This window comes from Bos taurus, chromosome 5 (genome assembly GCF_002263795.3).
Source record: "Bos taurus isolate L1 Dominette 01449 registration number 42190680 breed Hereford chromosome 5, ARS-UCD2.0, whole genome shotgun sequence".
NCBI classification, from domain to species: Eukaryota; Metazoa; Chordata; class Mammalia; order Artiodactyla; family Bovidae; genus Bos; species Bos taurus.
Window position 1 is genome coordinate 22,411,221 of NC_037332.1, and position 14,050 is coordinate 22,425,270.

At 42.2% G+C, this 14,050-nt stretch overlaps 1 long non-coding RNA gene across 1 annotated transcript in view; it reads right to left on the reverse strand.

Annotated features, from left to right (window-relative positions):
* Positions 1 to 14,050, reverse strand: part of LOC132345247 (uncharacterized) — a 178,518-nt gene that overhangs the window by 30,181 nt on the left and 134,287 nt on the right. Inside the window, exon 2 of the long non-coding RNA XR_009494469.1 lies at positions 8,866 to 8,962. This is a non-coding gene — a long non-coding RNA (uncharacterized lncRNA). The remainder of the gene's footprint in view (positions 1 to 8,865; positions 8,963 to 14,050) is intronic.

Consider the following 14,050-nt stretch of genomic DNA (forward strand, 5'->3'; position numbering starts at 1 on the left):
ACCTTCACCCTCCTTTTCGGGAGAGGAACGCTTCCTTCATTCCAAAAGTAAATCCACCGAACTAGATGATCCCTCTCGTTCTCCTACATAGATTTGTTCCGTCCATCAGGCTCTCTCTTGCTCATTTAGTTTCTCCCTCACTTTCATTCATCATCTATTCTTAAACCAACAGTTAACTCAAGTCTTTCAGATCCTGAAGCGTTCTCATTCAAGCTTGCTTGCCTTTTCAGCCAACCTCCACCTCTCTGGAATTGTACGCCCGGATGGGCTCACTGATACCACCTGATGCGGTCCCCTGACCTCTCAGCCCTTGTTTTCTGGCTTCCTGGCCTGCCTATGTGCTTTTGTCCCTGCTACAGCCTTCCTCCATTCTAGAAGACTCACACCTCTGCCTCGCAGTGTACTAGTATCTCCAGGTTTCCAGAGCCTATATCCCTCTTCCTGCCCTTCACCTGGAGTACAAACCCTGTGCCCATCTACAGACCCACCCTGAGGCAGGCAGGCCAGACATACAGGTAACTCACCCCATCCCCTGAGACGCAGCATGAACAAAGTCCTGCTGCTGTTCCAAGTTCAAGGACATCTTTATTGTGGGAACTATCTTGATTCTCAAGTGTGGGCCCAGTTTTGGCTCCAGCACTGGTTCCATTTTCATGCATCCTAATTACTGAGTATTTATGATGTGCCAAGCTCTGCAGCACTGCCTGTACATGATCTCACTGACTCCTCTCAGCACCCCTGTCCTGGGGAACCCTGCAGTCTGCAGACCCATGTTATAGAGGCTTTGAGAAATGTGCCCGAGGTCACACAGCCCATAGATGGCAGAACCAGGACTCAAAACAGGCCTTCTGACTCTTGTGGCTATGCTTGATAAATAGCTGTCACTTTTAATAAAAGGGAGAGGGGGCAGTGTGTGTGTGTGTGTGTGTTTGTCTGTGTGTGTGTGTGCGCATGCATGTGTGTGAGTGTGGCTGTGGATCTGGGAGTGATGGAGTGATGGTGGGAAAGCTTTCAGGGACCCTGCTACTGACACCAGATTTTCTGGTCCTGATTAGCTGCTGCCTGGCTGCCAGGAGCTGTTATTATCACTCACTCCTCTGCCCCATCACTGGGCCTGTGGGGACTTGCCCTTCCTTCCTGCTCTTGGCCCTGTGATGTTGACAGCTGTACTGGGAAAGCACAGGCTGATGCTGCCACATTTACGAGACACAGATGTACGTGCCGCTTTGGACGTTCCGCCCACTTGGTCCCACGCCTGCCCCTGCACAGGCGGTCAGGCCACTTCCGGGCCAGGCATTTGCTCTGTCTGTTAACCTCTGTGTAACAGTAACTGAGTGCTCTCTAAGCCACCACATATCCACGGTTCTTCCTGGCAGAATTCACCCTTCACACCCTCTTTTACATTATTTTAACTCTTGAGTTATGCTTTTTTTTCTGCCTTTTTCCCCAACCCATCTTAGATTAATGCCTCACCTGTTTTGTTAACACTTTCTAATATTTAATTTTCTTTTTTTTCAAATTTAAATATTTGTGTGTTGAATTAATTAGGACACACTCCTTCAAACAGGATGGTACAGAAAACCTCAGATTGTTAAGTTTGTTGAGTAAAATGAGTCACTGGGAGGAGAAGTCTACCAGGAGAATAAAAACAATGATAATGAGAACAGTAATAACCAATAAGCAATATTTTCAAAGTGTCTTGCAATTACCAAACACAGACTCATCGCCCGGTCCTCACTGTCCCAGAAGATGAGTTCCGTGATTCACTGAAAGCCAAACAGCAAGTATAACAGTGACAGGACTCAATTCCCAAGCTCACACTCCAAATCCTGTCTTCTCCCTAAAATGCCTTTTAAAGAAAAGACTTCTGTCTCATCAGCCAGTTCATCTGGGCCACCTGAAAACCTCAAGCAAAAATTCCCCAGGTCAGCATCATGCGTTCTCCAAGAGCAAGCATCTTCAAACAGAAACCAAAAGCAACGAAAACCAAAGACTAATGGCTTCTGGCTTCTCTTCAGTGGTAGCAAGGCTTAGTTCTTTTTCCATATTTCATGGGAAAAGTTATAACTGCCAAGGGGAGCTGTGGGCTTTCCAGTGGTGGAGCAGAGACATGAGCTTAGGAAAAGCAACCTTCAAGGAGAGATGCTCTCCTTCCTCCCTCTACCAAGTACACATTCATGTTTTTACATTTTATTTTACTGAATTTAAAGTCAGTGAGACCATAAAGGACCACTTTTGTATTACCTTTTCTTATCCTTCTGCTGCTTCCATAGCAAAACTAAATATGTGGAACATCAAGTCTTTATGAATCTTGTCTCCAACAATGGAATTGAGTATGTACTTTTTGAGGACATCAGTTCATTCAAGATCATAAGACAACTTTAGAAAAAACAAATCCTTAAGATAAGAGATCTATAGGTCAAATGGACTTCCCTTTCTGGTCTAAATGTCATGTTTGCGAAAGTCATGTGGTATAAACAGCAAAGTACTGAAATGAGAAATAATCCCTCTGCTGAATAAACCAGACTCTTAGCTGACTGGTTTGCAGGCCTACTTCTCCCACCTGTGGCTGGTACCTTCTCACCTCTTGGGTCTCCATGCAAACAACACCTCCCAGGACAGGAGTCCCTAACCTGCAGAATCTAGTGTCTGATGATCTGCGGTGGAGCTGAGGCAATCCTAATAGAAATAAAGCTCACAAAAGACGTAATGCGCTTGAGTCATCCCCAAACCGTCCCCACCTCTGTTCGTGCAAAAATCGTCTTCCCTGAAACCGGTTCCTGGTGCCAAAATGGTTAGGGACCCCTGTCCCAGGAGATACCTTCTAAGATTGCTTTCTCCATGACTTTCTCTCCCCTTATCCTCCTCCCATTATTTTATTAATAGTATTTATCACTCTGGCATTTTATTTTTATTTATTTACTTGTTTATCGTCTGCTTCCTTCTGCTAGAAGGTAAGACCTTTATGTGAATTTGTCTTAATTATTGCTGTTTTCCCAGAAATGAGCTTCTTGAATTCAATTCCCTGAATAAACATGCAGGATGCCACTTATAAATCAAAGACCTCTATTTTTTTCCTTATATGTTGCCGAAACTGTAGAATCTGGGGATACCATCAAAGATAAATAGGAGGCCAACATCCACACACTGCTGATTTCACACCACAGACACTCCAGACAGAGGTCTCTTTACTGAGAACGCTTCAGTTTCCTCAGCATCGAAGCACAAACACAGTATTTGAGTGAGAGAGACAAGCCCAGTAAGTCCGCATCTTATCTCAAATTCTGAAGAAAAGAAAGTGAAACAGAGAAACATTTGTTCTGGATTTGCTGTGAAGACTTTAAAAAAACTCATAGTGCCCGAAATTCACTCTGTGGGTTCCTTTTAAGCATTCAATTTAGTTTTGAAACCTTTTGCTCTTTAGAGGTAAAGAAGAGAGAAAGATTCATTTACTCATTCAACAAACAGCTCAAACATTACGGAAAGGTTTCCCTCATCCTAAATTCTAATGGGCTCCTCCCCACCATTCTAGCATTTTCTAGTTTATTACCCTATTAATTGCCCAGGAGTGCTTCTCTCTAAAGCTTTATCTTTATGACTGTGTGTGCGTGCTCAGTCATGTCTGACTCCTTAAGACCTAGTGGACTGTGGCCCACCAAGGTTCTCTGTCCATGAAATTTTCTAGGCAAGCATAGTGGAGTGGGTTGCCATTTCCTATTCTAGGGGATCTTCCCGACCCAGGCATAGAACCTGCATCTCCTGCACTGCAGGTGGATTCTTCATCACTGCACCACCTGGGAAGCCTTATATTTTTATTAATGTTTTACATGTTTAGTGTCTGATTCTTCCAGTTAGAACATAAGCTCCATGAGACCAAGAGTCTTGCCTCTTCTCCACTAATGCTTCTCCAGAACCTAAGAGTTCACAACACATGGAAAATTCTCAACAGGCAGCTGTTGAATAAATGAAGGAATGAAGATGTGTGGGCTCTGTGAAGGCTTTTTTGACATCTCTTGCCTCATTTTGACATTCTTGCATTTCGGAATACTCTGCATCCTTTTGTTCTTCCCTGTCTCGAGGGTTCTCTTCCCCAAACAGTTGTGTAGTACCACTGAGTCTTTGGGCTTCCGTGATGACTCAGATGGTAAAGAAACTGCCTGCAGTGCCGGAGACCCAGGTTCAATCCCTGGGTCAGGAAGATCCCCAGGAGAAGGGAATGGCAACCCACTCCTGTATTCTTGCCTGGAGAATCCCTTGGAAAGAGGAGCCTGGCTGGCTACAGTCTAAGTGGTCGCAAAGAGTCAGATAAGACTGAGCGACTAACACTACTACTACTTCTGAGTCCTTTGCTGCTTCATCATACCGAACTGGCATGAGCAACACAAGCTTGTTTGTGATCACTTCACACACTTCTACACTGTTTTCCCGCCAACAGTGTAATCTGCCCAAAGAAAAGGCCTATGTCTTCGGCCAAGGAATAGAGAAGGAAGAGAAGGGTTTTGAAAAATGATAATGAAGTAAGTTTTAAAAATCCTAAATTTGTATGCCTAAGGTATATGCAAGTAGAAATGTCCAATAAGAAGTTTATGTGTATGGATATGATGTCAGAAAAGGAGTTTAAGCTGTAATTGTTCATCTGTAACTTGTCAGCATCTGTTCAGGATAACAAATTGAGTGCACGTGCTCACTCAGGGAGAGTGCAGGTGTCGAGATGATGCATAGCAAAGGGTAGAGCCTTGGCACTGCCAGCACTTCAGGGACAGGGAGGGAAAGGAAGATGAGGAGGGACCATATTTGTGGTGGGAGAAGGACCGGAAGAGTGTGTTCTTGTGGATGCCAAGCAAAGTGACACTCTCAAGATGGTAGAGGATGGCCAACGATGGAAAGAGTCCCAAAGACTCCAAGTTGAAAAGACTGGGAAATGTCCCCTGGAGTTGGCAGTGGAGTCTTGCCACAGCAATTTCACCTGAGGAATGAGAAAAAAACCTGATTGACAGGGACTAAGAACGGACTTTACTGGAAGATGAGTAATTCAGATGCTTAGAAGACAAGAAGAAAGATAGGCTGGTACCTAAATTGGAGTTCCTATGGAAAATGAATTGAATTTGTTACTCAAAATTTGTTTTCCAGTTGGGCATTTGAAATGTGTACAGTTTATTTTATGCCAATTATACCTCAGTAAAGTGTTATTTTTTTAAAAGCACACTTTAGAATTTCACAAAATATCAATACCTTCTCATTTGAGAATACATCTTCTGATATATAAGTGAGAAAAATCCAGTAGAAGTGAAAACCCAGAAATATATAAAGTAATACTCCGGATTTATAAATAATACGAAGAAAATAATCAACAACAGAAGAACTTTTTTTCTTATGGTAGGGAGTATGAAGGCAATGGCACCCCACTCCAGTACTCTTGCCTGGAGAATCCCAAGGATGGCAGAGCCTGGTGGGCTGCAGTCCATGGGGTCGAGAAGAGTCGGACACAACTGAGTGACTGCACTTTCACTTTTCACTTTCATGCATTGGAGAAGGCAATGGCAACCCACTCCAGCACTCTTGCCTGGAAAATCCCATGGATGGAGGAGCCTCGTGGGCTGCAGTCCCTGGGGTCGCGAAGAGTCGGACACAACTGAGCAACTTCACTTTCACTTTTCACTTTCATGCATTGGAGAAGGAAATGGCAACCCACTCCAGTGTTCTTGCCTGGAGAATCCTAGGGACGGGGGAGCCTGGTGGGCTGCCGTCTATGGGGTCGCACAGAGTCGGACATGACTGAAGTGACTTAGCAGCAGCAGCAGCAGCAGCATAAAGGCATTATGACCTGGAATATGGGCCTGCACAAATTCCATGGAATTCCGTTATTTTAGATCTACCTATGAGGCTAGGCTTTCCTGATGGCTTAGCCGGTAAAGAATCCACCTACAGTGCAGATGTGTGTTCATTCCCTGGGTCAGAAAGATCCCCTGGAGGAGGAAATGGCAACCCATTCTGCTATTCTTTCCTGGAGAATCCCATGGACAGAGAAGCCTGGTGGGCTACAGTCCATGGGGTTGCAAAGTGTCAGACATGACTGAGTAACTAAGCAGGCATGCATGATACAGGCTAGAAAATGGACTAGATTATGACCTAAATCAAGGCAACCACAAGCCACATTAAGATCTTCAGGAAAGGCTCAAAGAGCTTCCTAAGCACAGGTGAAAAGGCCTTAATGCCATCAAAGCTTCATTGAGGGTCATAATTAGAGAAAAAAAAACATGTAGATATACATTGGATAGAGAAGGGAGAATAACATCTAAACTAAATATTCACCCTTTTCCAAAGATTTGGCAGTTATCCTAGCAGAGTTATAAAAATTGAAGAGAATAAAATGTCAAGACTTAAACAATTACTCGGAGTTAGTAAATTAAAAGGTGAGACAGGTAGATAAAACTGAAGAGAAATATGAACTCAGCAAAAGCTGGTTTTTCAAATGTAGCCATCTAGAATTTTCTCTACAGTGTTTTCATGCGGGATAGAAAAAAATGACAAATTGAAAGCCAACAGATTAAATACTTATATGTACAGTCTTTGATATTTTCTTAAAGCATACTTTTCCTGACTGAATCCTTAAAATAATTCAGAGAGATAGACAGTGTGCCAGAGTGGCAGCAGCCCCCATTGCCCCCTGAGTGATATTTATCTTTGTGTTTTCACACAATTGGACTTTGAGAGGTAATGTTTTTCCTTTGACCTGTCTTGTTTTCCCAAAACATTATCTAGGGGAGCAGATTTATCAGAGACAGAAAATGCATTAGAATAAGCAGGGAAAAGTGGAGAAGACATGTTGTATGTCTGTTGAAATGTGTATTGTCACATTATTAATTGAAAAAATGTATCCAAGCACTAAAGATAAGTGATATGGTTACCAACTTACTAATTAGAGAACTAGACAAGAGGCTAAGTGATATAATCATCTCATTACAGACTGTAATTCATAATTAGAAAACCAACTCCCAGTACCTGCCATAGAATTAATAGAGAGACATTACGACATTCTATACCACTATGACCTCAGGGCAACCCGTGGGAAGTGATGCTCATAAAAGCATGATGATGCACAAGACAAAATATTCAGCATCAATTTGGTATCCAAGGTAGTAGCATCTTCAGTTATTCATCGCTTTCCACTCCTCCCAACACAATCCTGTCTATTCCCCTCTAAAATGGTGGCCAGTATTAACAGAGGACTTACTAACCATTGTATTAAGCACTTGACACAGACTAAGCCACTTAATTATCATGACAACTCTATGAGTAGGCGTTATTTTTTTTACATATTCATTTATAGATGAAATGCCCATGACACAACAGGTTAGGTAATCTATCCAGCTGGTACACAGCTAGTGAATGTCAGGGCAGACATTTGAGCCCAAGCAATCTAGAATCAGAGCTCTGGTTCTCAACCCCTAGGCAACACTGTCTTCATTTTATTTCAGGTCTTAACCATCTCTTTTCTGGACTATTACAAGAGCTTCCTAGCTGCTCTCCATTCAAGTTACCTCTTTTAATATTATTATTTTTTATTACAAAAATAATATGCAAATACATGATCCAGATAAAATTTTATAATAGCATGAATTAGACAAAATCCCATTTGGCCATCAGCTGCAATCCCAATTTTCTCCTCAGGATCTGGTGTGTCTTTTTCTATAAGTTTTTTCTGAATATAATGTATATACCTTTAAAAACATTCAGCATTGTTTGATAGATTATTAAATAAATATTATTACATTAATTTGCAAGCTTATAACTTATTTGTATGTTTTCAAGGGCATTCTAAATCTCTTGTGACCTTTAAAAGACCTTTAAAAGAAGAAAAATCCATTCCCTTTCTTGAAAAACTACTCCTATCCCAAATGGAGATGGTACAACCCTACTGAAATGCTCTACTGCTGCTGCTGCTGTTGCTAAGTTGCTTCAGTCATGTCTGACTCTGTGCGACCCCACAGACGGCAGCCCACCAGGCTCCCCCGTCCCTGGGATTCTCCAGGCAAGAACACTGGAGTGGGTTGCCATTTCCTTCTCCAATGCATGAAAGTGAAAAGTGAAAGTGAAAAGTAAAAGTGAAGTCGCTCAGTCGTGTCTGACTCTTCGCGACCCCATGGACTGCAGCCCACCAGGCTCCTCCATCCATGGGATTTTCCAGGCAAGAGTACTGGAGTGGGGTGCCATTGCCTTCTCCAGAAATGCTCTACTACTTTCCTTTTATTATCAGTGGAATCAAGCAAGTCCCCCAGAGGAAAAGACTAGGAAAAAAATTGAAGGACCAACAGGGTGAGCGGTATATACAGAGAAGGATGAGGAGGACAATTTTACGGCAATAAATCCATGGATGAAACAACCCATGGATGAGGACATGCTCATCTGGGGATGTGCCATGCAGTGAGGCCAGGTCCACTTCTGTAAAGTCTGTGTAGGTAACCAGAATATTCAGGTCACTTGTGCATCTCATTCCCATGGCAACCTAGTACATCAGGATAACATGACATTTTCACTCACTGAACTAGTCCCTTCATGAACGTGAATGTATTCACCTCTTGTCTACTGTTTCCTGAGTACAAGAAATCCATCTCCTACTGTAGGACCATTACTCAGCTCAGTACCTGGCATGTAGTTGATCTCAATAAATACTTGTTGAATGAGTGAATAAAGCCAAGGGTGTATCAATAATTCCGATTATCAAGGTTCCATGAATTCTCTACCTTGACTTTTCGAAGCTTCAGAAAACAGGATGATTTGATCACCCTTGGCCACTGTACATTGATCTAAACTGTTACAGGTCTACAGCAAACACTAATGATAACCCACCTAAATTATACCTACCTGTGGCAGGGCCAGTCACCTGAGTTAACAAACATCGCCATATGCTTGCTATGTGACCTGGGGCAAGTATCGTAACCTCTCTCTTCAGCTTTCTTATCTGTAATAATGAACATAATACAACCTTTAGGATTTAGTGAAGACTAGGTGAACTACTATAATACATAAAAGCATTTAACAATAAGTGAGACATGGAGTGAGTCCTCAGTAAATGTCAGCCCTGTGTCTATTTCTCCTTCTGCTCCCTAGCCGCTCCCTTCCTAATAATAAGGCTTTGAGTTTATTTACCCTGATAAGCATTTCTCTTCTCTCATTTCCATTTGTGGCAATCTGGGCAACAGCTTCTTTCTTTTCCAGTGCTGACCTACTGTTTGGTTGGAATCAGTCCCAGGGCTCTGGGCTCTAGAGATTGCTGTTAGACTATGAAGCATTATGGATCAGATCCAACTGCTACAGCATATAATGGCTCTGGCCATTAAAAAAAAAAATCCAAACTGTTTTAGCTATTTTATGGAGTAGAGCAGATACCCAAAAGTTTATAACAGGGTTACCAAATACAGTGTTTTAAAACAAAAAAATCATCCAAAAATTACTCATCTCCTCATAGACACAACTTGCTGTGTTGAATATTAAAACAGACATCTTGCTCTTGAGTTTTAAGTTTTCTCACAAGTTCCCACAATTATAATTTCAAACCAGTGAATGTTATTCAAACAGGGAAAGGCAGAATCTTTAACTTACTTCTACCCTGTGAGATTCTTTATCCAATTTTCCTCATATTACTTTAGATCTACCTAAAATTTCCTTATTTACAAAGTCTTAGACTCCCAGAAACACTTGAATTTATTCCATCATGTACACACACTAACAAGTCATCCCAGGACTTTAAAAAAAAATTTAAAGAGACACAGAGAAACATAGTCCTTCCCCTTTATAAATCTTGCTCCTCTCCAGCATTTAAGAATGTCTTCCCAGAGATCACTCAGGTCAGTTCAGTCGCTCAAACGTGTCCCACTCTTTGAGATCCCACGGACTGCAGCATGCCAGGCTTCCCTGTCCATCGCTAACTCCCAAATCTTGCTTAAACTCATGTCCAACGATTCAGTAATGCTATCCAACCATCTCATCCTCTGTCTTCCCCTTCTCATCCCACCTTCAATCTTTCCCAGCATCAGGGTCTCTTCCAATGAGTCAGCTCTTTTCATCAGGTGGCCAAAGTATTGGAGTTTCAGCTTCAGCATCAGTCCTTCCAGTGAATATTCAGGGTTGACTTCCTTTAGGATTGACTGGTTGGATCTCCTTGCAGTCCAAGGGACTGTCAAGAGTCTTCTCCAACACCACAGTTCAAATGCATCAATTCTTTGGCACTTAGCTTTCTTTATAGTCCAACTCTCACTTCCATACATGACTACTGGTAAAACCATAGCTTTGACTAGACAGTTTGTTGGCAAAGTAATGTCTCTGCTTGTTAATATGCTGTCTATGTTGGTCATAGCTTTTCTTTCAAGGAGCAAGCATCTTTTTATTTCATGGTTGCATTACCATCTGCAGTGATTCTGGAGCCCAAGAAAATAAAGTCTCTCACTGTTTTCATTGTTTCGCCATCAATTTGCCATGAAGTGATGGGACTGCATGCCATGATCTTAGTTTTCTGAATGTTGAGCTTTAAGCCAACTTTTTCACTCCCCTCTTTCACTTTCATCAAGAGGCTTTTTAGTTCTTCTTCACTTTCTGCCATAAAGGTGGTGTCATCTGCGTATCTGAGGTTATCGACATATCGATATCCTCCCGGCAATCGATATCGACATATTGATATGTCTCCCGGCAATCTCAATTCCAGCTTGTGCTTCATCCAGCCCAGCATTTCTCATCATGTACTCTGGCTTCCCTGGTGGCTCAGAGAGTAAAGAATCTGCCTGCAATGCAGGAGACCTGGGTTCGATTCCTGGGTTGGGAAGATCCCCTGGAGAAGGAAATGGCAACCCACTCTAGCATTCTTGCCTGGAAAATCCCAAGGACAGAGGAGCCTGGTGGGCTACAGTACCTGGGGTCACAAAGAGTCAGACACAACTGAGTGACTAACACAATTACACTCTGCATATAAGTTATATAAGCAGGGTAACAATATACAGCCTTGATGTACTCCTTTCCCTATTTGGAACCAGTCTGTTGTTCCATGTCAGTTCTAACTATTGCTTCTTGACCTGCATACAGGTTTCTCAGGAGGCAGGTAATGTGGTCTGGTATTTCCATCTCTTTAAGAATTTTCCACATGATCACATAGTCAAGGCTTTATCGTAGTCAATAAAGCAGAAGTAGATGTTTTTCACTGGGGCAGGGCTATTGGGTTGCTACCTGAATGATCTCCTAGCAATTAGACACGTCTTTAAAGCATGACATTCATTACGTCTTCATCCTGCCTTACAACCCTGAACAATGCCCTTTTTGATAAAGCCAGTGTTTCTACTATCCTGGTTAGATTCCAACCTCACCCTTCAAGTGAAGATCCATCTGGGTACCTTATAAATCTTATTTAGAAAAATAAATCACATTCTTGCTTTGTGACCTGGGAAGTGTCAAGAATGGCTGGAGTATTTTCTTCATATATCCTTCACCTAAAGATTACATCTTTTGCAAGAGCCACCCAGTTAGAATTATAGTTGATAGGATTAGCTAAGCATACTACACCCCAAAGACAAGCAGCAGCTGGATTACTGTACCACACTCACCTATTTGTAAGAACTGATCTCAGAGTTTCATATTCACAGAAGGCTCAAAACCCTAAGAAGCTCGTACACCACTCATGTTGTTTTTATTCAGTCGCTAAATTATGTCTGACTCTTTGTGACCTGATGGTCTACAGCACACCTCCCTGTCCCTCACCATCTATCTCCTGGAGTTTGCCCAAGTTCATTTCCATCGAGTCAGTGATGCCATCCAACCATGTCATCCCCTGTCCCCACCTTGCCTTCCTGCCTTCAGTCTTTCCCAACATCAGGGTCTCTTCCAATGAGTTGGCTCTTCACACCAGGTAGCCAAAGTACAGGAGCTTCAGCTTCAGCATCAGTCCTTCCAATGAATATGCAGAGTTGATTTCATTTAGGATTGACTAGTTTGATCTCCTTGCTGTCCAAGGGACTCTTCAGAGTCTTCTCCAACACCACAATTTGAAAGCATCTATTCTTCAGTACTCATTGGAAAAGACTCTGATGCTGGGAGGAATTGGGGTCAGGAGGAGAAGGGGACGGCAGAGGATGAGATGGCTGGATGGCATCACTGGCTCGATGGACGTGAGTCTGAGTGAACTCTGGGAGTTGGTGATGGACAGAGAGGCCTGGCGTGCTGCGATTCACGGGGTCGCAAAGAGTCGGACATGACTAAGACACTGAACTGAACTGATTCTTCGGTGCTCAGCCTCCTTTATGGTCCAACTCTCTTTATGGTCTCACACTGGTATCATGCATCATTAAAAAAGAACTCCAAAGTGGCAATTAACAGCAAATGGATCTGAACATACCTGGGAAGAACCAGGCCTATTTTCTCACTTCTGAATTCCAGCTAGCTAAACATCTGTCCTGTGGGCCTAGTAACAGCTGGAAGGAAGGGCTGTGGGACCCAATCAGGGGAGTTATTTCAGGACCACATCTTTCCAATGCCCCAATCATCCTTCATGTGTAAAATATCTTTCTAAGGCTTCATACCCACCTGTAGTGAAAAATGCCTGATGATCTTAACACACAGTATGTTCTATGATACTATTAATTCCTTAAAGCAGCTTGTTAAAGTACCTTAAATCTTTAAAAATGGAAAAGAGACAAAGAGAAACACAACTATAAAATTCATCCTCAGAATATTTCAACAGCTACTGGTTATAATATCCCATTAGTAATAAGGTAAGGAAAAGATGAAAACAATAACTGGAAATAAGCACATTTCACACTGATGTAAATCCTAGCCCACTTAAAATGACAAATTAAAATTTAGATCTCCTATCTCTTTTTTAAAAAGCAATTTTGTCCCAGTCCCAAAATAAGTTAAAACACTAAGCCACTTAAATTACAGTGGTGAAATCAAAGCTTTTGCACCATTCCAAGGAAACCCAGATACACCTTTAGAAAACTGTTTCTTTTTGGACCATGCAATGAATTTTAAACAGTCCATTATTTTGTTGTAGCCTTTATCCTGATGGTGAGGGGTGAGTTTGGGAGGGGTAGGGCAGTGGTTGGGAAATCTGTGAGTGGAGCATTTTTTCATGCCTCAATTAAAATGGTTAATTAGATACAACAGAGCCTAGATGCTCCTTAGATGCTACACAATTGTATCAAGTCCTTAGTTTTGAGGAGAGTTCACTCCTATTTTAAATGATGTTCATTAGATTTGCCATTTGACAATGCTGAAACTCAAAAAGCTCAGGAGAAAAAGAAAGCAAAAAACACTGACAATTTAGACATACCATAATTTTTCAAGGGCAAAGACTAAGACGCCTTCTCATACAAATCAACATAAAACACTTTGGGGGGAGTTAGGAGAATTATCTGCTTATGATACCAACCCTAAAAATGTCTCTGTAACATCCTCACTGATAATTCTTCATCCACCAGTTTCTTACAACTAACAGGGCCCAGTTCAGCAGCTACCGCTGCTGGCCCAAACTGTCTATAGGCAATTATGCAAGTTTCTCTTCCTAAGAAGGGCTTCCCTGATGACTCAGTGGTAAAGAATCCACCTGCCAATGCAGGAGACCCAGGTGATCTGGGTTGGATCCCTGTGTCAGGAAGATCCCCTGGAGTAGGAAACGGCAACCTACTCCGTTGCCAAGAGAGAATCCCACGGGATTCTCTTGCCTGGAGAATCCCATGGACAGAGGAGCCTGGCAGGCTATAGTCCATGGGATCCCAAAAGAGTCAGACACAACCGAGCATGCACGCACAACAACCTCTTCCTAACAATAGCCACCAAAAAGACGTAGAGAAAAAATCTTGGGCCAGAAGAACTGGGTCACAGGATGAGAGAGTCACCACTTCTTCAATATCATTAATTCTTGATTTTTAAGGAAAATGGTTCCCATTAGGCCTAAGAGAGTTTCTTAAATGTGACCTACATTCAAGCGTAATTATCTTTCTTTCCCAATTGGCAAACATACACTGCATAACCTTGTTATAAAATCTCATAATTAATACAGTTTTGA